The 25,357-nt window shown below is 45.1% G+C and overlaps 1 protein-coding gene and 1 long non-coding RNA gene across 4 annotated transcripts in view; one reads left to right on the top strand and one right to left on the bottom strand.

Moving 5' to 3' along the window:
• Window positions 1-24,439, top strand: part of LOC120094078 (uncharacterized) — a 33,754-nt gene extending 9,315 nt beyond the window's left edge. Inside the window, exons 7-8 of one of the 3 annotated variants that reach the window (XR_015627499.1) lie at window positions 134-329; window positions 22,850-24,439. This is a non-coding gene — a long non-coding RNA (uncharacterized LOC120094078). Of the gene's footprint in view, window positions 1-133; window positions 1,823-22,849 lie in introns of those variants that run through there. The other 2 variants (XR_015627497.1, XR_015627498.1) reach the window with 2 other exon arrangements.
• The window catches only part of Maml2 (mastermind-like transcriptional coactivator 2), a 320,193-nt gene that overhangs the window by 21,074 nt on the left and 273,762 nt on the right, over window positions 1-25,357 (bottom strand). The window lies entirely within an intron of this gene.

Here is a 25,357-nt window from a genome sequence, read left to right as displayed (position 1 = left end):
CCTGGTCTGTCTGCTGCCACATCCTGGGTGCCAGGATTGCAGACTTGCGCCACCGTGCCCCGCTAACACAGGCAGTGTTAGCTGCGGCTGAATAACCCTCCAAAACTCACACTGAAACTTTATCCTCACGCAGGAATGAACAGGCAGGGCCTTTAAAGAGACTCTCCGAGCGCCTTCGAAGAGGAATCACCTCAGTCTATTCCACCTTCTCCCGTCTGCCTGGAAGGAAGAAGCCATTGATGAAAGAGGCCTCTGCAGATGCGGTGCTCGCACCCTGACTTTGGCTTTCTCAGGCTGCAGAATCCAGAGAACTGCTTTTCACAGACTTTGTAAGTGCCGGGGTCTGTGGTGTTTTAATATGCAGCACAGATGCACTCAGCGCTGAAGGAAAGCTAGCATTTATTTTTAACTCTTATCGACTTACAGTTTATATATACTTATACATAAGTACATTCTTCTTGGAGTAGGCCCCTGTGACCTATGGACCCAGTCAATAATGGGTTCTTTGTGACTTTTGGGACCTTATGCCCTCCAACTTTAAAGTGTGGAATTTAGATTATAATCTTAGTTCTAATCTGACCAAATAGTTGAAATTCCTTTTGTGTTTGGTCAAGTGAACAATACACACCACAGGAAGAAAACAATTCAATTCCTGTTTCTCAGCTGAGTCTAAAATATGGTTTAACAACTCAGCATGCAAAACCATAATCTCTTGCCTCTGTCATAATGAAATGAAGGCTTCAGGCCAGGTGGGGTAAAGGATGGGGTCTCAAAGTGTTCCTCATCTTCTGTAAATGAGTGGAAACTTGCGATGAAAACACCGGAGAAATGTGTAGACCGAACGTCAGACATATTCACACGCATAAGTGTCAGAAAGCACAGTGCAAAATCGTGAAGCTCTGGTATAAGTTCACAAGTGATTCTGTAAGAAGGTCTATCTTTTCCTTAGTTCTGAGCAAAAGAAGAAAACAAAAAGGAAAAACAAAGGCAAAGAACAAACAAAAACAAAAACCCTTACAATTTCCTGGGACTAACTTCTAAGCCTTGATTCTCTGTTCTGTACCAAAATGTACAAAACAAATCTGAGCAAAGCCACTCCTTTTAAAAGAGAAACAGGAAATATCCAATGTCATATTCCGTTTAGTGCCTTGGAACTACAGAGTAGCAAGCAGTGTACACTGCCTGGTTAATGTCTTCAAACGACTTCGTGCTCTCTGACCTTTCTGAGAGTTTTCGAGCGCTTCATTGTAACGGCCACACGGGACTTTAGGAAGGAGCCATGTGCTCTCTGTAGTACACAGCACTGAAACGTTTGCTGGATTAGGATACAAGCCACTAAATGCTTCAGTTGGACTTCAAAAGAGCCCAGTTCTCCTTATGACTGTAAGGGAAAAATTTTTCAAAAGGGTGGGGATTTCTCTTGAATCAGTACCCAGAAAATTAGGCTACTTTCCAAATCTTATTTGTGTAAACTACACAAATACATTTTTATGTGGAAGGTACCACAGCAACGTTTCAGAAAAATGGTAACAGTAAATAAAAAAAATCTACTCTGAGAATGAGGCAGGTCAATGAGGTTTTGGCCTTACATTTTCTAGCTGTTTTGATTACATCAGCTGCACAAACGCCCACTCTGCAGTCACCTTGTAGCCACGACTGAGGAGAAGGGTAGTGAGGATGTTGAGAGAGATTTGCTGAGTAGTAGACTGAGGATCTCTCTCGGAGAGACATTATTTCACACTTGAAATTATTTGTCAAATAAGTCACAGGTGTTTGATTAAAAAAATTGAATAAACTTCACTTACAAGCTTTTTTGAAGTCCATGTGTTGAGAAAGTAACGTGTATATTGAATACCTTTAATCCAGTTACAAATACCCAGTGTCCCACCTTGGAGTGCCAGTTGTTAATCAATGCAAGAGCCCTGCTCGCCATGAGAGCCCTGCTCGCCATGAGAGCCCTGCTCTCCATGAGAGCCAGGGCTGTAAACTCCACAGTATGGATGGACAGGAACTTGGGAGCCCTGTTTCTCAGCAGTGTGGGTAGGGTGGTTGCACTGGGTTCTGTTACTTGTAACTGCGTACAGACTCTCGATTGGAACTCCAACTGGCCAGCTATCTTTGAATTGGGTAAACATTTGTGGCTTATTCTTCTAACTGCTGATCGGTCGAGCAGACAGGAGGAGATGGATATGTGGTGCAGTCTCCAGGGTTTAGATGGTCTTGTGCTTTCCAAAGCCATGTGGCACTTCTTAAGGGAGTACACACCCGGGTCCACTGCCACTCCTTAGTAGCTGCCTGACTCCAAATAACCGCTCCTCTAGTATACGTCTAATATTTAAGTCAAGACTATGACTAAATTTGAGCCAATTGGATCCCTTTAGAACTGAAAAGTATTGCTAGTCAGCTATTCTGAGAAGGAAATGAGACAAAAGTTTAAAAACAACGGCTGGTCACATCCCCTGTAGGTTTAGCAGAGCTTGGGCCAAGCCTGAGGAATGCCACACCATTGGACACTATGCAGCTTGATATCAACTGCATATGCATATTGCAAAAGAAAAGAGATTTTTGAAAAGAATGTTTAAGTTGACAACATTGGCTTCTGTGTCTGCTTTGGTATCAGCAAGGCGCAGCTGGATCATCTCACCCGAGGGCCTGCTTTGCCTAATAGATTTTCAGTTCACTGTGCTCGTCTGACTCTCCCACGGCACTCACTTCTGCTTTTCTCCTATAGAAACCGCTTCTCCTACACCACGGAGGGGTCAGCGTTGTTTTTAAAAGTTGCTGCTTTCAAGGTTCCCGGCCAGCTTTAGCACTGTGTGATGCAGAGCCAGTCTCCGAGTATTTGGAGAGTTAATTAAACCTATGCGCTTTAATACAAAACTACACTGTTAGGCGTGGTGTTAAGGTGAGCTCTTAACTTACTGTGTTAGGGAAAGTAATTCAGCTGGTTACAGGTAAGTAAACAGCACCGGGCATGACAATGGTCGAGCCCGGGGACTGCTGTCCTTCTGCAGTGAGTGTCCTCCCCGTCCCAGTGCAGGTGAACGCTTCCACCCAGGGTCTCTGCTCTCTGTCTCCAGTGTGTCTCTGGCAGCTGGACTTACCGTCCTCTCCTTGGTGATTAGGATGCAGCTCCCGTCAGCACTTTGCCTTGTCCTTACACTGTAACCTGTATGGCTCATAAGAGCTGGTGGGGCAGTCACTGTTCGCACGGGAAAGCACGGTGTGAGTTAGGTGACCCCACCAATCGTGCTGTATTTGTCACTCATGAAGATCAGAAGGAGGCTCTTGGTATGTGGCGGATCTATTCAACGGTCAAATCCAATATTCCCAGAAACAGCCATTACACACACACTTACAAGCCTGCAAGCGTTCAGCGGCTGGGAGGGAAACACAGACTTTGATAGACACAGTTAGGGGAATCAGAAATGTGGTCAGTCACCAACGCGCATTTGTCACAGTAAGGGCAGGCTGTGGTGTTTCTATTTAAATGCAAATAATAGCTCACAGTGCTCTGTATAAAGTGATTTATTTTGATTCGTCTTCCAGTTCTCCTAAAGAGTTGAGCTGCTTCAAAATAGTGTTCAAGGGCATGCGCTCAGGGACCAGCATCGCAAAATGGTCAAGCTCCTTCATGTAAATACCTGTGGTCAAGGCTAGGGAATCCGTCAGGCCTACCAAGATTAATGGAGCTTCCCGAAGAAGAGCGGGGACACAGGGTAGCATCAGGGTTGATCTATCCTCCGACAGCTCTAAGGTCTCAACCAGTTATGGCGCCCACCATCATGGCGCTTTTCTTAATTACGTTGTCATATTATAAGAGCAACAGATAATTATGGTCAGAAAAGAAAACTTTCTCCCCTTTTCTTTACTCATGGGTTGTATTTGAACATAGCCTCAATATAATGAACACTGCAAGGTTTACAGATCAAGAATACTTTCCCAAGGAAAATGGATTCTATTCAGATACTTAAATGAAAAATGGATTTCTCTTGTTTGGAGGAGACACTGGGACTGCAGGATTTGCTGTCCCCAGCTCTGAGTCACTGTGATTACAGAATCTCCTTAGATGTTAAATGGAGAGCTGGTGGCCACCTGCAGAGCAGGCAGGGACAGGGAGTCCCCCAGACAGGCATTTTGGATGGGTTTTGAGGCCCAACCAGTTCTTACTCAGCTTTTCTGAGTTCACTGTAGTTGTGTTAAGGGAAGGGATGACACTTAGAGCTTTGACACTAACAGCTACAATCCAGCTAGAAAACACAATGTAAGTTCCATTTTACAGACTCATCAAGACAATGGTAGCCACGTTTATTAGTTGGAGGAAGGGGAGAGGGAGAGATGGAGAGAGAGAGACAGAGGGAGAGACATCACTCATCTGAAAGTCTCACCCACACTCTCTAGTCTATATCAATGCTTCCGCCAACACATAGATCTTAGATTAACGATACAATAATGCTTATAAAGATTCCATTAAAAACGCCATAGCTTTGTAAATCCACATCAACACAGAAGAATAATTATTTGAATTTTAAAATACTGCTTTCCTCCTTTAAAATGCATCTTGTTAGTGAAACGAAGGTTTGTAAATGCCAGTGTAAAAGTCTACAAGCCAACTAATCAACAGTAAGATTATTTTTTCCCTTAACTTTAAAGAAAATGTCAAGAGAGACTCCGGCCTTTTATGGAACCTGGCAAGGAGGAATTTGGCTTGAAATTCACGATTCAGTTCTTATTGCTAAAAGGAACGGTGACATCAGCTTACATTTTGCTTTCTGAAAAGCCGTGTGTGGGCGTGTTTATGCGCTGTCTGTGTACTTCTGTGTACACTTTAGGAGTGTGTCTTTGTCCGTTCCTTTATAAATCACCTTGATCTATTTCACTTATTGTCAGTTTCCTAGAATTTGTGAAAAATTTCACGTCAACTAAGCCAAGCCTAGGGTTGGTCTTACTGTCCTTTCTCGGGCTCTGGATGCCGGGAGGGGATCTTCCCAAAGCCTCTTCCTCACCTCTAGCAGGCACTGTGCGTGCACTTTCAAGTTGCCCCACTGGGCAAAAGCACACTGAGCCTTCCAACCACTGAGGAGCGAATGCAATCTCATAGCAACAGACTCCAAACAGACCCTCGTTATAAATCTCGCGCAACCACCGAGTCTTTAGCCAGAACAAAGGTTGACAGTGATTAATCATTAAGTGGCTCCTTGTTCCCTGCTGCACGTGTGCCTCCAGTGGAGGCAGGCTGGCAGGTTTCCTGTCTCTGAGCTCTGCCTGAAGGGATCCCGGGCAGCCTGCTCTCAACCCTCATTTCCAATGCTGCGGGCATCGCAGTTGCTCTGTGCAGTGTCCTGGCTCTGGTGCTGAGCCTGGCAGACTCGGAACGGATACAGGGAGCCCCACAATAAGTTGTTCACTTCACATCTGCTTACTAGATTATGCTCAAGCATGGCTGAAGAAATCGATTAAACACCGTTTTCTAGAAACAACCTTGGAAGTCTGATCTCTTAACCTACCACCGATGAGTTGATACTCTTCAGACCTGTGGTTGGTGAATATGGCGGCCTTCAGTGATATTTCTATACGGAAACAGCTGGGAGGCTGATAAAAACATCATGCTTAAAAACAACGAAATAATTTTCAGGAACCCTCTTTCAAATATTCTTTTTCATAAGGCGGCTAAGTTGTAGGGTAAATAAGCCTCACGGTGAGTGGCCTCAGGTGATACAATGTTATAGTGACATTGTGGTCTCCTTTCTTTCTGAGTTTCTGGTCCTGGGCTTAGGCACTGTGGATCTGTCTTGCTAGGTCTTATGGGGACTTAAAGAATTGTTTGCCCTCACTTTTAACTCTGAGCTGGGAGTCAGGTGAGGCGGGACGATGGGTTACAAGATACAGTTTTCTAAAGGAGGAGGGACAAAGACTATAAAAATAATGACAAGAGCAAAAATGAGCAGTGACATTTGACTATGAAAGGAGTTGATCCCTGAGGACTCTCTAGGTCTATTCAGTTCTCTTTCCAAATGAACTGGAATGGACTGACAGATATACAGAAAAGGAAGGAGTTTTTAATACCTCCATCCCCTCTGTGAAAGCTGAAACCCGACACTAAGCAGCAAGTATCAGCCGTGCACTTGGCCCTTGAGTACAGAGCTGTGATGTGACAAGACTGGTACCAGATCAAGCCAAGCTCCAGTGTGAACAGAGGAGGCACTCATGAGACCCACCCCTAACTGAGAAGCTTTGGGCAGGTCCTGGCTGCTGGGGGAGGGAGAGTCCCACTCTTCAAGGGTGTGGTCCCTCCTAAGTTGCTCATACTGTACTGAACGGCCCTGCGCACATGCGCACAGCCCTGCGCTCACGCACATGTGCATAGCCCTGGCTGAACTCAGTGACTTGTTAAGAAGGAAGAGGGAGAGAAGGGAGAAAAGGTGGTCTTAGGAGGCGCTGGAGGTCTGGGACAAGAGGGCCGCGTGGATAGGAGTCCAATCCATTGTTTCACATCTGAAATTGCTAAAAATATTTAACAAAAAAAAATTAAAGAAACCAAACAGAAGGGCTACGTGAATACTGGAAACTTGGGTAAGAGGGATCACAAGGTAGCCACAGACTCAGGAAAAGCGAAGGAGTCTAATGAAAAACCCTGCTCAGAAAGCAAACTTCTCTCAATCCAAGCCTCCCAAATCTACCTTTAAAACTAATATCCGAGAGCTTGGGCTGTGGGACAAACAAATAAACAAAACAGTGGGGGACTGTAGAAGGATGCAGTTAGGTTTCAATATGGTCATGGATGATATTTTAAAACCATCCAAGCTGGGTATTTTGAGTCAATTCAGTTTACTGTTTCATGTTGTAACTGGTGAAATATGTCTCTCTAGTTAAGGCAGATTGGCTTATGACCATACTTTAAAACAACGGTTGATTGATCTGATCTTCCTAGTCTTTTCCAACTAGCGCCCAAGGCTGGGTGTGGTGGTTAATCTTCAGGGTCAATTTAGGTAGACTTAGGATTACCATGCTGACACACCAGTAGGTATGTCTGTGTGGGTATCTCCACACAGTTGAACTGAGGAGGGAAGTCCCCAGGATAATGTGGGCAGTGCCATCCCATGCATTGCAGTTCTAGAGAAAATAGAAAGGAGAAAGGTTGCTGGGGACCAGCATTCATTCGTCTCTCTGTGCTCCCTGACTGTGAAGTACCCAGTGGCTCACAGTCTGGCTGTCATGCCTTGCCTGCTGTGATGGACCTTACACTCAAACACTGAGCCAAAAGAATCCTTTCCTGCCATAAACAGCTCTTGTCAGATGTAGTTTTAAATAACAATGAGAACAATTACAAACAGTGGCTTAAATCAGTCTTCAAACAAAGATATAGAGCAACCATGATGGAGACTCTGGAACTATGGTCAGCTAGCACAGAACATCAAAGCAAATTCTAAATCACAAGTAAGCAGATCTTGCCTTCAAATACTGGTTCACTTGAGCTGTTTATCCACAAGCGCTAATAATGGCTGTCACATGTCGGAGATTTACAGATTGGTTGCTACTGACACTTTGCAAATGATCACACTGCATGATCAATAAAGTCTATGAGCGATCCATTAGTGCTCCCTTTGCACAGATGAGAGAAGTGACACTTGAGATATTATTTCATTCACTTAGCAAACATCACATCAGAGATGCCAACACGGGCAACCCTGTGCTGGGGTAGAGCCCAGAGAGCTGTCTTGTAAGACAGGAGACAATAGAGTCCCTGTTGTCAAGCAGAGGACCTACATGACAGGAACATATCAGGGAATGCAGAAATATGAAGCCGTGTGATTGAATGACTGCAAATGCAGTCGGCATGCAGCCTGCCTTCCATACTGGAACACTGTAGCCCTAGGTGGATTGCTTTGCTTTTCCAAATCTTAGCTTCTTTATCAGTAAAGCTGAGGAGATCCTGAATCTCCAGGTAGCAGCAGAACAGTGTTTTCTTTTTCTTTTTCATCTTCTTTTGTGACACTGAGGTTGAGCCCAGGGTCTCGTGCTTCATGCTTCAGAGCAGAGCTATGTGTCCAATCATAGTAGCTGGCTTTTCTTTACTTTGTGAGTTCTTCTCTTTCTACCCTTCTTCACCCCTTTTCTTCCAGCCTTTCAATCCCCTGACACTAGATAAGAGAGAAAGGGGCTAGAGAGGAAGGGGAAGAGATCCCTGGACAAAGTCAGGGGCTTGAAAGGGGGTGAAGTTGTTAGACTCCTTCCGGCTGGCTAGGGGCATCAAGTTCTTTGGGGCATGTTTGAAGCCACAGTCATGCTGATGTAATCTTGGCTGCCACCCTCCATTTAGAAACCGAGTTGAATATACTACCTACAGATTTCTCTGCTAATACCCAGCAACAACGGGTAATGGCTTCATTGAGAGTCCTCTGGGTAGAACTCCAGCAACCACAAAGTTTTCTATTGACTACTTAGAGGCACACATGGAAAAGGTTTTGGAGGGAATCCGCTTGCTTCAGAACTAGCTCTTGGATTTTCTTTGGGCTAAGGTAAGACAACTTGCTAAGTCCTGGATATAAATTTCAGTCACCCGTTACACCAACTTCAGCAGCCAGATGCTAATGATAACGTGTAAGTGAAAGCAGATGCCTGGGTTGATAAGCTACTAGAAGCTGAAGGCACGGGCCGTGTTTAGGAGATGATATTTCTTATAGAATGTAATGTTGGTTCATCTTAAGTAGTCAAGCTGTTGTTTAAGACAACAGTCTGGGGCTGGTGACATGGCTCGGTGACAGAAGCCCTTGCTCCGAGGCTTAATGAGGTCAGTTAGATTCCAGAATCCCGCCTGGTGGAAGGAAAGACCCAGTTTCTGAATTATCTTTTAATTTCCACGTGTACCCCCTGCCTACCCTCAAATACAACAACAAAAGCCACCCACAAATAAATGGGAGAAAGAGAAGTCGAATTGCTAGAATGTAAATTTCTCTCCACAGTTGTGACAAAGGAACACAGACCATACCTGGTTCTTTATAAAGTTCTGTGCCACAGAGCACTCGTTAGTGAACAGATCTGTTTATGGCCAGGGATGGAGGGACAAGCCGGTGAACCTCTGGAGGAGGAGGCAGTTTGACTTGCAGATTAGTAAGGAGAAATGAACACAGTCAAGAAAGACTCTCCTCGAATCTCACTTCACCACCAAAGTCTGGCAAAGGCTAGCTAACCTTAGAAAGCTCTTCCCCAAGCACATGTGGGTAAAAGGCACATGCTACGGTGTCCTTTTCCATGCACCTTTTTTCTCTGCAGCAACTCCCGCCTGTCCCCAACTCCGGACTCTTCCGTGTGGTTCTGGTCTGATGCCTCCAGTCTTCCCAGCTGGAAATACATGACTCAGACTTATAAAGGCCTCCTTTTCCATATTAAAATCGTCTATCTTACAGCCAATTTCTCTTGCTTTGGGCCCATCGGTCTTGGCGCCTCAATCTTAGGGTGCACCACAGGAAGCACTTTATGATCTTGTTATAAGACAGAGTTTTATCTGATGGGTTTTGGTGAACAGGGCTGCTGGGGTTCAAACCACTGAGCTTCTGACAAACTCCCATGGATGTAAGTGCTGCTGCCCTGCAGAATACACTCAGGGAGTTGAGACACCAGGGGCTAAAACTGAGTGGATGAGCTTTGCCATGATGCCATGGGTATAACCACTTTCTAGGACTGTCTGTCTATATAAATCAACCAGAAAGGTGACCAAAATAGGACGTCTGGGAGAGCAGTCACAGCTCTAGTTTCTCTTATACTTTATTCCTCTTTGGTTCAGGTCAGCTTGAATGTTAAACTTTATTGTGCTGACTGAATTGCCACTCCTCTTGTCTGTCTGTCCCGGTGGTCTTCATGTCATGTCTCTGCCTGAAGCCCTGAACGCCTGTTACAGCGAGTGAATGTGCCCTAGTTTCCTGCCGTCCCCATCCTATCCTGATTCAGTACAGTTAAATGGGCCATGTGTACCCATGTCCCGAGCCATAACAGATGGCATCCTGGGATTAAGATACAGAGAGCAGAGGAGCTGTAGAAGGATTAGGCCTTTTCCCTCAGTGGGGAGGGCTGGCAGGGGATGGGGGGACCTGTTTGACAAGAGTCACTGGGCCCTGTCAGCGCATTGACAGTTGTTGGATTTACTTTCCCCTCACTGTCTCTTGACTCTTTGAAGTTCCCATGAAACTCCATAGAGGGAAGAACTCTAGAGTGAAGAGCTCAAAGGACCTCATTTGGAGTGCAGCTGTGTGACCTCAGATAGATCAATTAACCTCTCTGTGCCTATTTGCTCAGGTGTGAAATTAAACTGGGTATCTAATATTATCTACAATGAGGATGGCAGTGCCTCACAGGAATCTGAGGGAGGAGTGTTAGAAGAAGCTTTCAGCCTTTGGGAAAGGCTTAGCTAAATGAGGTCATGTGGTGGTAAGAAGGAGGTTTGAAACCACGGGGAAGGGCTAGGCTGGTTAGTATTAACTTAACTCATGATTATAGTGTCTTTGTAGTCAACTAGAACCAGGCACCCATCACATCACAGATAAAGACTCACAAGATTGTGCAGAGAGCAGGGATACAGTTAGAGCTGCAGTTCACTCACTGAGGTAGGGAGTTCTGGAAAATCTAGGCTGGAGCACCCTGCAGAGGCTGGGCAGAATGCACTTATGCACTTGGGAGGACTCTCAGCTAATGAGGACACTGATGAGAGGTGCTCCACGCATATTCATGGGGCAGGTTTCCTTCAGTACTGCCCTCTTGGTCTGCAGCCAATGAGGCAGATCAGGTCGGCCCCAGATAGTAGATGACAGAGTTTTCCCTCTGGATGGGGTCGTTATTTGTGCATTTTGTCTTTGGGTAGTGTAGAAGCACCTGAAGAATGGTTTTATATTTGTTTCCGTGCACCCCCTCACCCCAGCACTCAAAGACAAGATGGAAAAGCCTGAACCACTGTCCTTCAGGGGATGGATTATACGGGCCCTCCCACCTGTGGAGCAGGATCTGTGGGGCTGTGATGGATAATCTCAGTTGTCAACAGGAGGAGAGCTAGAATCATCTAGGATTTGGGCACACTCCTGAGGGATTCTAGAATGATCCGTTCAGGTTCACTTTCTATATGATTTATTCAATTCAGGATCCCCCGCAGTGCACAGATCTCCCCACCTTAACCACCCCAGGCAATATTATCCCTCACCAACAGTGTGTCTGACCGCTTTTATCAAAACGGTAGAGAGCCTCTAAAATGGGCGACCAAGGAATTCTAGCTGACCGTATAAGCTTCCAAAAGAGGCCCTGGGGAGTGCACAGGCAGCCACTGGCCACAAGGCTGTTTCTTCTATCACTCACACTTGCAGGCACAGCCCATGCATGGCAGATAAGCCTTGAGCAGGGAGGAAGGTGAGAAGGCACAGAGGGGAAGTCGGCTTCCTAAACTGAGCTAACTGAGACGGAGGCCAGACTCACCTCTAACGTGGACCCGCCTCTCTCAGGAAATTGACAGATTAATTAAGCTGCCAATTCACTTGGTTATTCAGAGTTGAGAAGAAAAGACACAGGAAAGAGTGTAAAGAGTGGGAAGCCCAGCTATCAGAGGTGCCAACCACTGAGGCAAAGACAAGAGACAAGCTGCTTAAAGGAGATTTGCAGTCTGCAGAGGAAAGATAGCAGAAGGGGACTTCAGAGACATTGCGCTGACCTGGAGGAACTCTGCAGAGTGCAGTTCACCGTACCTGCCTTTATCCTTCAAATTGTAGCTCAAATGCCCCCTTCTCTGGTGGCCTTCCCAGTCCCTCAGTTAGGATGAGTCCTGCATCAGTGTCCCCAGCTTCTTCCCACGATGACATTCCTCAAAACTTTGCCCCCCATATTTCATTGTATTTTGTCCCCTTTAACCACTAAACTCCATTGGCTAGTTTTTTTGACTCCCACATCCTCGGTGGTCACCAAAGTATTCAGAATATAATGCACACTCAAATCTTTATAGAATGAATGAATGAGTACATAGTTAACACACGATATTTTTTCTTCTAAAAGAGAAAATTTTAGTACTTGGATTTTTTAAAATCTAGGCCATAGAATTAGAGTGGAGACAGGAGACAGGTTAGAGCGGTGGAGAGAGGAGACAGGTTAGAGTGGCGGAGAGAGGAGACAGGTTAGAGCGGCGGAGACAGGAGACAGGTTAGAACATCGGAGACAGGAAGAGAAAACATACGTGGAAGAGGGAGACTGTACCGTGACATTGGGAAAACGGCCTTAGTCACTGTGGGAGCAGTGCCTCCCAGGCTCACTCACATCAGCATTGCATTTCCATAGACTGCTAATACCTGGACCATCTCCTATTCATCACATGGAGGGCAGTATCTACTAGACTGATGGACTCTGAACACAACAGAAGAGAAATCCTCAAAGCCAAGGCCATGGTCTGTCCAAACTCCACTTATTGTATTCTAAGCATTTTTTAAAATTGAATTTTACATCTTTAAGTGGATCAATTTTTCATCCCAGTCTAAAGACTCTTGTCTGTTTCTGGAATCTGTAACATTTGCTAGGCAAGTGAAGAGTGAAGATATTTTTTTTTAAAGATCAAGTAATGAAAAAGATCTCTCTGTTGAAGGACTGTGGATTTTCAAGTTGTTCCACATGAGACCGTTTCAGGAAATTACCTTTTAACTGGTTTTCGTCTTGTCTGTGCAGCACCTTTCCCCTGGTCAGGATGGACTGTGATCTAAGCGGTTGCTTTTATACCATAAAAATTCTGCTGGTCTAAGGACAATAGCCAGATTTCTAATGTTACATTCTGCGGACTCTGTCTACATGGGAGACCTTTTTTTTTTTTCTTTTTTTAGTTTCTAAAATGGGCCATAACTAAGACAAAACTGTTCTTTCCTGTGAGCATACTGTAGAGGATTACTTAGACTGTGTAGTTTTCCAGCTAGAAGACACAGGTTAAGGATGGGATGAGAGAATAGCTCTCAGAAATGGACTGTGTTAGGAGGCATCGCTCTTATTCCTGGTCCTAGACTCACAGTGGATGGCAAACTCCTGCTGGCACTCATTCACTGGCTTAAGGCTCCTGCCTTCTGTTTTCAGTGGAAGCTTAGAGACTCGTGATGCAGCTGTGGGAAGGGAAGATTTCAGGGTAGAAGACAAGCTTGTAGATAAGAGCTCTATTAACCTGGCAGAAGGGAAGTCACTGTGAGCTTAAGGGTGGACAGGGCTAGGTCGTGAGCTCAAGGCCATCTTGGACTTTGTAGTGAGTCCAAGGCCATCCTGGGCTCTATGATGCATTAAAGATCATTCTGGACTATGTAGTGAGTTCAAGGCCAGCCTCAGCTACGTAGACAGTTCAAGACACCCCACCTCCCCATGTAAGAGAAGGAAGACGAAAGAAGTCAAAGAGTCACAACTAGATAACTCCACCTACAACAGAAAGGAGGCAGTGTGTGCTGATATGGTGATAGGACAACAAATTGTTATGTCTGTGTTTTCTAGAGCTCTGCAATTAATATTAGTAAACACTCTAAGATTCATAAAGAATAAATAAGGTCAGAAATAGCTCATATTTCCTAAAAAGGTAAAGTAAGAAGGGGATGCTTTTTGCCAGCATTTACAGTAGGAATCACTGTGATTTATAAATGTGAATCAGTTTTGAGAAAAAAATGAGTAGGTCACCATAATGGCAAAGAACCTACACTCCAGATATACAGTCATAAATATCAGGACAATTGTCACATGCAACTAAGGGAAGGGCAAATCCATGAGGGAAGAAGAGGATGTCAACACAGGCTGCTCTGATGAGCATCCATGCACCTCACTGAGCCCAGTGTACAATAAAAGCAGGACCCAAGGGCACCTGGAGCCCTTGGTGATGGTGTCAGAAGCACCATAGATCTCCTAGAATGATCCTGACTTTGACTTATGTCCTATAAGGGTCAACAGTAGAGGGTTACCATACAGTCTGTTCTCCCCCTTTCTGAACCCCACGATACTGCAAGTTGGGGAAACAGAGGTCATCAGAGATGAAGAATGGGTTTCGTTCTGGATCTGACACTCTCTGTGGCAGGGAGACAATGTTGACATGGCTTAGGGTTATCTGGAGTACTTAGCAAGATAATCTATGCCAAAAGCAAAGAGTCAGTCTTTTAAAAACCGGAGCTATTACCATTCATCTACCTTGTCCTCCACATTCTATTTCATAATGTTCCCTTTCTCTCTCTTAAGATATGACCTTGTGAAACGTTCAATCTATGAAACTTGTTAGTGTCCCTGTTCACACTGGTGTGTGTGTGTGTGTGTGTGTGTGTGTGTGTGTGGTGTGTGTGTGGTGTGTGTGTGGTGTGTGTGTGGTGTGTGTGTGGTGTGTGTGGTGTGTGTGTGTATGTGTGTGTCTGTGTGTGTGTGTTGTGTGTGTGTGTGGTGTGTGGTGTGTGGTGTGTGTGTGTGTGTGGTGTGTACATGTGTTGTGTGTGTGTGGTGTGTGTGGTGTATGTGGTGTGTGTGGTGTGTGTGTGTGGTGTGTGTGTGTGGTGTGTGTGTCTGTGTGTGTGTTGTGTGTGTGTGTGGTGTGTGGTGTGTGTGTGTGTGGTGTGTGTACATGTGTTGTGTGTGTGTGGTGTGTGTTGTGTGTGTGTGTGGGGTGTGTGGTGTGTGTGTGTGGTGTGTGTGCGTGTGGTGTGTGCGTGTGTTGTGTGTGTGTGTTGTGTGTGTTGTGTGTGTGTGGTGTGTGTGTGTGGTGTGTGTGTGGTGTGTGTGTGTGGTGTGTGTGGTGTGTGTGTGTGTTGTGTGTGTGTTGTGTGTGTGTTGTGTGTGTGTTGTGTGTGTGTTGTGTGTGTGTTGTGTGTTGTGTGTGTGTGTGTTGTGTGTGTGTGTGTGCATGTTCTACTTTCGTTGAAACTTCTAATTAGTGTTTTCAAAGCTGTGTAAAAGAAAAGAAAATGTAATACCAGTATCTTCACCGTGAAACATGTAAAGGCATCAGTGCGTCAGGGTGGGTGTCTGAAAGGGAAGAGTATTCGCTCCTTAACGGTTTTGATAACCAAAATGGTTCTTAGTGTTTTTTTTTTCATAGAATATATCACTCAGGAAAAATTATAAAAATGTTCACTAAATAAAATGACTGCTTTGAACACAGACGGCAGTTGCTTAGTTTCTGTCCTAAATGGCATAGATCTTTGCACATTAGAATCCTCAGGTGCAGAAGTGCTCTCTGTGTACCTTAGTCCTCCTGTGCGTTTCATTTCCTCAGATTAAGAATGTCTGAGGTTGGGAGTAGTGATGTTCACTTATAATACAGGGACTTGGAGTGTGTGGCAGGAGGGTCTCATCCTAGGTCTCACAGTGAGACCCTGTCCCCAAATCCTACAAGAATAAGGACTAACTGGGCTACTCAAACAAGTAGGTAGGAAAATGAGATGGTGCAACATTGGAAGTCTGAAACTTTCTTATCAAGTTACCGTATGATCCACCATCCCGCCCTCATGTATTTCATTACCTACCTATGTAAAACAAAAATCTGTGCTCTCACAGCGCTCAAATTGGCAAACAACATGCACATCCTTAGGCTGGTGAATGGACCAAAGCTATACCACAGTCATACAGTAGAATATCTCCATACTAAAAAACACCGAGCCACTGGTATGTAAAAACACAGGCGTGAACTCCACGGAGTCTGTGTAATCACAGAAGCAGGCTACACACTCTCATTCCTGTTGTGCAGAATTCTACCCAATACTGTAGGAGTTAGAAGCCTGGCCAGTGGCCGAGGCCACATGATTGTGTAGCAGCATGGCGATGTTCTTGGTGTTGAGAGTGCTCTCTGCCTAGACTGTGCCTGTAGTTGCATATTTGTACAGGTGCCAATACTTGGGAAATGATATTCTCAAAAGGTGAACTTCACAGTATATAAATGACAGCAGTTCTAAAAGCAAGGGGATGCCCCTAAATTACTTACAAGCACATTCTACTTGTAAAGATAAAAATCAGTACGTGTTCTGCAAATGCTTTCTTCCACCTGCAAGGACTATGTCAGAGTAGCCTGGAGTGTTCTGCTGTTCAGTTTTGAGCTAACTTTTTCCATTCTTACCTGTGCTGAAGGCAGTTCTATCTATCTAACACCTTCCTGTACTATATTAGCCTACAGCCATCTCTCCATGGCCTTTCATTTTTTAGGTTGTAAGTTCTTGACATGGAGAAGTTTGCTCTCCCTTCCCCCACTCTTTCCTGCATGATATTAGCAATAAAAAGAAGGTTTGCTAATAGCTTCCAGGCTATGAGTCTGTGGGCTCCTTGAAGACAGGGACATGATCTTCAACGAAGTCAGTGCTCAAGAAGGGGTTTGAAACATGGGCCCCTGGGATTGTGACTGCAATTTCTGTTTTGGATGGTGTATGGGGAGAGGGACAACTAGGGGCGGGGCAGAGCTATGTCCTAGTAGAGACAACTGGACCACCTCTTAGAAACCCTGGTGACACAGGGCTGTGTCAGCCTCTGGCTTCTGCTGGCTGAGTCCCAACTCCTGTCATGAGTGTTATTCAGAGCACTTGGAAGGGAGATACTCAATTTGGATCCAGTTGGAATCACCAGCAGGGGATGGGCTACAGCACGGCAGGTTTCCGATTGTTTCTTAGGCTTGACACTGTTCCCAGAACCAAGGATGATGAAGGCTGCATTTGTTAAGCAGAACAGAGCACACTTTGCAAAGGGTTTAAGGCAGTTTTGCCTCCCTGTTATTCTTAGTCCTGCCCCTCCTGTGCTTGACCCTCTCCTGAATTTTCATTTCTTTGGGGAAGAGCAATATTTCTTTTGAGCTGTTTTTCTTAAATCAGACTAAGAATAACCACTTAATCTACTTTACTAGATGTATTTATAAACTCAGTGTAATAATTACAGTCAAATAATTCGAGTCCCCAAATGCCCTGTTGCTTAAGTAGCTTGGGGTTGGGGGCAGCGGATTGGTGGTTTTGGATCTATGACAGAATGATCACTTGGGAAGTCAGGGTTTTATCCTCTATCTGATGACTAACACACTAGCTCCAAGAAGTGGAGAGTCTGACTCCCATTGCCCTGTTCAGATAGCTGGAACTCATTAGTGCATGTGTGTATTCATGTGTGCATGCAAGTGAATGTGTTCCTGTGTGCATGTGTGCCTGCATGTGTGAGTGTTCCTGTGTGCATGTGTCTGTGTGTGTGTGTGAGCACATGTGTATGCTCATGTGTACATGTTTTCTGTTTTAAAACTTAGACAAATACATTTTAATTGAACTGTTTATAAGTTATTTCATTACTGGCACTACTTCTCGTTGAACACAAAAAGGTTTCATACAAAGTAGAAAAAGTCATAGGAAAAAAACCATAAAACTCCTCACAGGCACCCAGAATTCCGTATGTCATTTTTGATACTTGTTAAACATTTAAGAATGCTTTAGGCATGATGAGAAAATGTAAAGGCTTGCCTAAGGGCACGGCGGATGATATTTGTTAGGATTGGACTTGGACTGTTGTGAATTTCCAGTCACATCCAGTCTAGTTAGAGTACCAGGTGAGCAGAGCTCATACACATTTTGATCTTAGGGCCAGTTCCTTCTGTTCATGTTTAACTACATGGACTTCAATATTTGCCCTGGGCAACAAGAGGGACTACAGTGTACCTAAAGGACTTAGTTAATTGGATTCTAAGTATTATCTGCCTTTTTGAATTGCTTGAGCCATCCTCAATGGCGGGGTTCTGCTTTAGGAGACTCTCACCACGAGTGATGGAGCTAAGACTTCAAGAAGTATCACCCAAGTTTCAGACATTATCACCCAGATAATCAGAAGAGTTTGCTTCACAGAATCATGTGCTAGCCAGCAAGGAGACCCAGGGTGCAGAACTGGGGAGACAAGCACACATAAGCCTCCGCCACTCCAGATCAGAGACAAGCAGCTTGGCAAAGTCCTGTGAATGTGCTTTGGGCATGCCCACTGTCTTGCGACAAACCTCTTTAGGAACAATGGGCTCTAGTGAAGAGAGCGAAATTCTCCCGTGGAAGGTGTGGATTCTATGGAAGACAGAGAGGCTGGGTCCCTAGTGTTAGAGCAGCTCAGGCTCTGTGTTGGCTGAAGTCACTGGGAAACAGCTACAGATGCACTTGTAGAGAAAACTGCAGCTAAGAATTTAGTAAAAGGCTACGAGGCCTCACAACACAGAATCACAGAAGACGATGCCTCCCCGCCCATTCTCTCCAGTGTCTGTGTTTCCTCAACACGAAGCTCTCAAAGACTCCATGTATCCATTAAGGAAATCTTTCTTTATCCAAGAGAGCTTGAGGGGTTTCATTTGTCCTGCAACCTAACAGAGAAATGCAAGGGAGAGAGATGAATTGGCATCAGAACACTCAGGATGGGCTGGGCAGGGATAGCTCAGTGGTAATGTGCTTGTCTGGCACCTGAGAGGTCCCAGGTTCAATCACAGCACTGCAAACAAAAGCTATGCTTGCTTTATGAAGCTATGTTGGAGTCACAAGTCTTCATTCTGTGACTTCAACATAGACTGGTGACTCTGAATAGGTTTTGTGGGCTCTCTGGTTTGCAGCTTTGCTGTCTATGTGCTGGTGTTAACAATGCAGGCTTCTCAGCAGTTCCACAGGTGGGTTAAATGTGGAAAGGGTCATGCAATGCGTGTGTGCAACCCAAGGAACCGTCAGAAAAAGGAACTGTCTGAATACAGTCATGAATCTGGTTGTGCTTAGGGTCCAAAATTTGGGCTGCTGAGACAGGAGAATCACAAATCCCTGGACTACCAAGGGAGACCTTGTCTTGAAACACAAACATAACAGAGGGCGGAAGGGTTTAAATAGGATGGAAGCAGAGAAATTGGGGAGGGGGAGGATAGGAGGAGGGTCCACCAAAACTAAGTATGTATGAAAATGCCACAAAGAAATTCACAAGGAAAAAAGCCACACACACACACACACACACACACACACATGAAAGTGCCCTGAAAAAAAATCACCATAACAATTCTTTTTGCTTTAATACAACAGTACACTTATTTGAAGGATTTTATGGAAAATGTAGCTACTTCTCTGAGAGGATGCACATACAGCAATCAGGTAACTGACAGCAAATCTGTCATCAAATATGTGCCTCAAGCCCTGTTGCAGGACACATTCACTGGGGAAGCACACAAACATGGTAAAACTGTTGTGTGTGCGCTATGGCTACAGAAAAAAGAGGACATGTTGAGGCACCCTGGAGGGCATGCTGAAGCATCCTGGAAGGTTTAGTTCCTCTCATGTGGGGAGTAGTTAAGTACTGGCTGAACTTCGATACTTGTAGGGCAGCATTGACAGGGAGGACACAAGCATCACTCATTTCCCTGGGATGGACTGGGTCATGGTGGCAATGGTGGTGACCAAACAAGACCAGGAGAAGGTTTCAGGTGCCCATGACAAGGTTGGCAATAGTGGTAGCCTGTGGATTTTGGGTCTAATATGACCCCTTTCTTATTTTGCCGGTGAGTAGAGAATTTCATATCAAAATTCACGAATATTACCTAAGAAGTCCAGTTATAAACACAACACAGGCTGAGATGCTGAGGCATAAATCACAAAGCTGTAAGCCTCCAATATTTTGTCTGCCCTCAATTCCCCACAATGGTAATACACGTCTGACATTGCTACTTCCAGAGGTGTTTACCAACATTAAAGAGCTATCTTCCCACCTCTGTTCCCAGCACAGGGGACTGTAACTCTCAGCACAAAGCCGGGCCTTGGATAAATGAAAGCAGAGCAGATAATTTCGAATCTGATTCTGGGAATTTAATCAGAGCTCAGCACCAGCTAGGTTGCTCCTACACTGTCACAGGGAGCCAAGGTACCTGGGTCCATGCCAGGGCTCACTGCCTGCCCAATTACCAGCTGCATGATGGGATATCTCTGCCCACAAACCAAACTTTGGCTTGTTTTTCTTCACAGCAACTGATGTCTCAGGAAAAATTGGCTTTGTAATTTCTGTTGCTTTTAAACCTGTAAAGCTAAATGACACACCCGTAATAACATAAGAATCATTGCTCTTTTCTCTTTTAAAATCACCAATGGCTACAGGATCTTTGGCTAAACTTTTCTAAATATCCAGATGTCCCATCTTGGCTGCCTCTCTCTTGTACACACATGCATTTAGAAGCAAAAGTACATTATACATGGTTGTAAGACAAGACTTTATTGGATAGCTGCTTACAAGTTTAGCTTTGCTTCTGAAGCATGCATCTGCATCTGTATACACTGGAAAGCAAAGAACCGATAAGCACTTAGAGTTCTTTAGTCAGGCAGCAAAGACCCATGAGCTGCAACTTCCCAGGCTTCAGGCTATTCTCAGTCATCTAGTGCAGGACAGTTTGCAGAGTACACACAAGATGGAAGAGACCAAAAATACCCAGCTAGAAACAGTTGCATAAATTCTTGCTCTCAGAGGGAGTGTGGCTCACTCCCGTGCAGTCCACCCACAGATCCCAGACACACAACCATTGAGATCTCTCTGGGCATTTGAACCTTGTTTTTCATTTATTGCAACTGTATAAACACACCCCTTCATATTATAACTCCCAATACTAACATGACAAAATATGCCAAGAGGCAGCTTGGTTAACAGTGTGAAGATTATTAGATTAAAACAAGTTGGTATGGGACTGTGTTAAAGACAGAGTAACCGAGTAAAGAGAAAGGTAAACAAAAAAATCTGTATTTTAGCTAAGAAGAACACTGGGACTGACTAATACCTAGATTTTACCAGTAAAACTATAAGCGTCTATTAATACCCAAGGATTTGTGCAATAGAAAAAAATAAAAGAATTCGAGGCGAGCAGTCTAAATTGAATTCTATGACATTCCACTGTCTCACCAGCAGCAATGTATGTTATAGCAAGAGAAAATAAAATGGGCTTTTAAAACTCATTTATTTATTTTATTGAGACTTGACAACGTCTATATTATACAGTGTATGACTGAACATACATACACTTACCTTTATAGCTGGTTGTGGAATTATTCATAGTGGGTATGCTCTAACTAGATTTTGTACTATTCAGTTCAGGACACATTGTCCTAAACACATACTAGAAAGTGCTGATCCGAGGAAAGTGTAAGATTTTAAAAGTGTAACTAAATCTTGGATAAATTCAACATTTAAGCTTGGTCCTTCAGTTATTCCTGGCTTTCTCTATTGTGCAGGTGACACAAGAGGCACCTCTGTTGCAGCTCTGAGGTCTCCTGCAGTATCCATATGAAATGCACACCCAGGCATGCTCCTGCCGCAGGGTGCTTGCCGCAGCTCCTACCTGCAGTGTTTTTCCCCTGGTCCTTACTCTGTATTCCTCCCAGCATTGACATGACAAGAGGATTTCTTTATATCCCGCCGTGAGCAGGAGACCATCATTATAAAGTGATTTGGGGGAGGTTCTATTGCCCCTTTTATCTCCCAAATAAGTGACACAGAGACCCAATACATTTATTAACAAACTTTAATCACCATAGCTGGGCGGATGCTCATCTATTCCAATGCTCTACGGCTGCCCACTTCCCAGCCACATGCCCCATCACTGGCCATCCTAGTCTTGCTCTGGATGCTCCTGCTCCCTCCGTGTCCTCACGCTGACTCCCCTGGCGACCTGCTCAAGGCAACTGCTCATGGGTCTATCTCCTGGCAAATCCTCTCTCTCTGGTTCTTACCACAGACCCCTTTCACTGAGACTGGAAGTTCTGCCCTGCTGTTGGCTGAATCAGCTTCTTATTAACCAGTCAGAGGTGATGGAAAACAGTTTTCACACAACATGGAGACACACGATGATTCAAGGATAGGAATACTGCCAGCCTCTGTACTGCAACCCCATCTCCGGGCACAGTGATCAGCATCTGGACCATGGCCCATGAATGCACAGTGCACACCACCATGCACGCCTTCCAGCACATCCTCCTCCCACCCTCTGTCTTGCTCACTTGCTTTCAAACTAGCCCCCACATTTTGCATGCACGTCTCTATTAGCATATAGTCTCTCCTTCCCAAGGAAACGTGATAGCCCTGCAAAGACACGCATGCCTTCTTCACCCTCGCATACCCAGCGCTGAGAATAGTGCCTAGCATTTGGTAGGTGCTTGATAAGTCTACGTTGAATGAGTGAATGAATAAAAAGAATTCCTTGAGGATGTTATTCTCAAGTTCTGGGATTTATGGAGAAGATGGTATTTGAATCTAGGACTGAAGCTGCAACGCTTTCTAGCACAGAATCTAGGGTAAGAAAAAAAGGTTAAATTGGGCTGGGGAGATGGCTCAACTGGAAAAGTGCTGGCCACTCAAACATGGACTTAGGGTCCATCCTCAGCACACATGTAAAAAGCTGCCATGGTCGCATTTACCTGTAACCCAAGAGCTGGGGAGGCAGGGAAAGGAGGGAATATTGGGGTTCCTCATGCGTGCTAGCCCACCTGGCTTTATGTGGGTTCTGAGGACTCACACTCAGGTCGTCTTTCTCGTGCTTTACCCATGGAGTCATCTCCCCAGCCCAAGCTTGCCTCTCTGTGAAACCATTTCTCCATCTCTCTTTTCGTTACCGAAACCACAAAGCTCAGTTAAGCCCTGGATAATGCAATGCTCATTATCACCTAATTCTGAACATTCTGTAACCCAGGGGCAGCCTCCGATTTAGAGCTGGGTCCTTGGGTTTACAGGAAGACAGTTTTCCCTCAGACTGAGAGCTTATTACTTCACCCTCAGTTTGACCTTGGAAGAGAAAGGGAAGCAGACTGCACTGGCGTCCTTTTATGGGCAGGGACACAGGAAGTCAGGCGTAGATTAGCGTTCTAACAAATCTTGCTTTCTCCCGCAGAATCAGTGCAATGAGAAGAGACCATCGACACAGAGGTGCAAGCAGAATGCCCCCTCTGCCGAGAAACAGGAAAGTATTTCAAGGGACTGGGGCTGGAGGACCGGCTCCTCAGGTAAAACACACTAGCTTTGGCAGTTTGAGGAAGCTCCCTGGAACGCATACATTAAGAAAGACACTCAAGGTGGCTCATGTTTATCATGCTAGGAGAACATAGGACAATTGTGTGGACTACAGAAATCAGCAACAGAAAATGAGAGCGAGCCTGAATTAATAATGTGGCAGGCAAGAACTGACTCCGGGAAGTTGCTTTGTCATCTCTCCAGGAGTTCTGAGGCACACCTGTGTCCACACACACACACACACACACACACACACACACACACACACACACTAAACACACACATATGTATGTTTTAAAAAGGAATGCCATAAAGAATCCGTGTAAAGTTCTTAAGTGGCAGCAAGGAAAATAAATGTTGCCACTTGGGTGGGACACAGAGGAAGAGCCACTGGGAGGCCAAATGGACTTTACTGGCCATTGGTGGGAGACAAGACTCTGGAATCTGTGTGCTGCACAGATGGTAAAGGAATTGGTGTGAAACACAGAAGGTTCCCCAGGCGAGGAAGAATAGAGTCGTGAGAAATCCCTCTAACTCCTGGGTAAAACAACAGACAGCATACAGATAATCAACTGTCTGGCTGAATACTCCGGGTGTGAAGAGGTGTCAGAGGGCGACTGTTGCACACACAACACTTTACGAAGCAGAAACAGCTCTGGGTGATGGAAGCAGATGCCTTCTTTCTAAGAACCCTGAGTCAAGGCAGTATTCAGATGAACCCAACCCTCTCAGGAATCCTCACAGGAAGAAAACAAAGGGACTTCCCACTGAGGCATGCAGATGGGGACTCTAATCATCTTTATAACTGTGGATTCTCTGTTTGACACACTATGCGTGTGTAAGCCACTCACTGTGGACTTGTAATAAGCAGCCAGAGGTGACCATCATTGTCTGAGAATGAGGAGATGAGGAAGCGGGATGGGGAATAAGGATGGATGTGGTGTCTGGAGGGAAGTTTCTGAAGTGATACTTTGTAGACGAGGAACACTTAGTTTTTGTTACAAGTCCAGGACAGTGTTGCTAGACAAGAGTTTGATAAGCAGTAGGATGCAAAGAATCTTCAATTCTAGAAATTCTGAGGTATCTGGCCGAGAGAGCCCTTCTCTACTGCAGAAGAGTTTCAGATGTCTGCATCAGGTTTTTGTGGGGTCTCACTGATGGCCTGGTTATCGCATGACTCACTCTCTCTCCCTTTCAGGCCTGCTGCCTGACCCATCGTCCACGGATTGTGGGCCGTTTGCATCCTCCCTTCCCTTTGCTCATCATGTAGTTACCAAGTATGTGCTGTGCTCCAGGCATTGAGCTAGGACTTGGAATTCTTTGGAGATTCTCCTCTCATGCCTTCGAAGACTGAGACCTCCCCCCCTACCAAGCATTTCTTTCTTGTTGCTAATAGCTAGTTTCAAAGAGAGATAGCCACCACCTGACAGCCTTCATTCCTGTGTATAAATACACCGGTGAGAGTTGCCCGATCGTACTGTACTGTCTTTCTAATTGTTTTGGAAAGTAACCCAAAAGTGAAATCACAAATCAAAAGCTCACACACAAAACAAAAATGAAAAAAAGCTGCAAATGGGAAGCTTCTTTTGGGGTACAACAAGATTCTGTGATTCAGCTGAATTCATAGAGAGTGCACTGGTTCACAGAGCTAGCAGAATTCGCGAAGGATCCTCCCCTCCCCCATAGCCCAGATAACTGAAAGTGTTCACCAACTGAGCTACCCTTCTTGGACAGGCTTAAAGATGAATCAAAATTGAAACTGGTGACTCAGAGAAATTTCTGGAGCAACCTAGTGTGAGAGTTTCCCCCAGTCAGCTCTTCCCCAGTCAACTCCCTTTCTTCTTTCCTCCTGTCTGCAAACTTCTCCTTTCCCTGTTTCTGAGAGTGTATTTGGTTTTACCAGGGGTTGGGCTTGGGCACAGCCCTGATTTAAGAAAGAACAGAACTGCTTCCTTCCTTGTACAGGTAGCACAGCTTGATGAGGGCACAGCTAGCTCTAGAGCTGTGGTGTGGAGAGAGGGGCAGGCAGGGGGTGGGTGGGGAGGGACAGGGGTGGGGGGGCAGGAGCACCCAGCCTGGTCAGCACAGCAGGGAGGCAGGGCCCAGGAGGAGCACATGCCCGAAGCTGTGCTGAAAGCTGGCAGAGCCCTGGGATGTGCAGGCATGTGTTAGTGCTCTTGTGAGGAGCTGGCAGAAAGAGGCCAGCTACAGGACAGGGCTGGAAGATTGTTTTGTTTTTAGAACTCAGGCTTAAAAATACATTTTTCTTTGTCAGCAAAATATTCTAGTTTCAAAACTATGAATGGTGCACTGCTTGTGCCAGAATAATGTTTTTCTTTTCACCTTGAATTCTGTAACTCACAGCCTCCCTTTTAATTGAGGGACTCAG

The sequence above is a fragment of the Rattus norvegicus genome, chromosome 8 (assembly GCF_021556685.1).
Source record: "Rattus norvegicus strain SHRSP/BbbUtx chromosome 8, alternate assembly SHRSP_T2T, whole genome shotgun sequence".
Lineage (NCBI taxonomy): Eukaryota > Metazoa > Chordata > Mammalia > Rodentia > Muridae > Rattus > Rattus norvegicus.
This window is presented reverse-complemented; position numbering and strand designations above follow the sequence as displayed.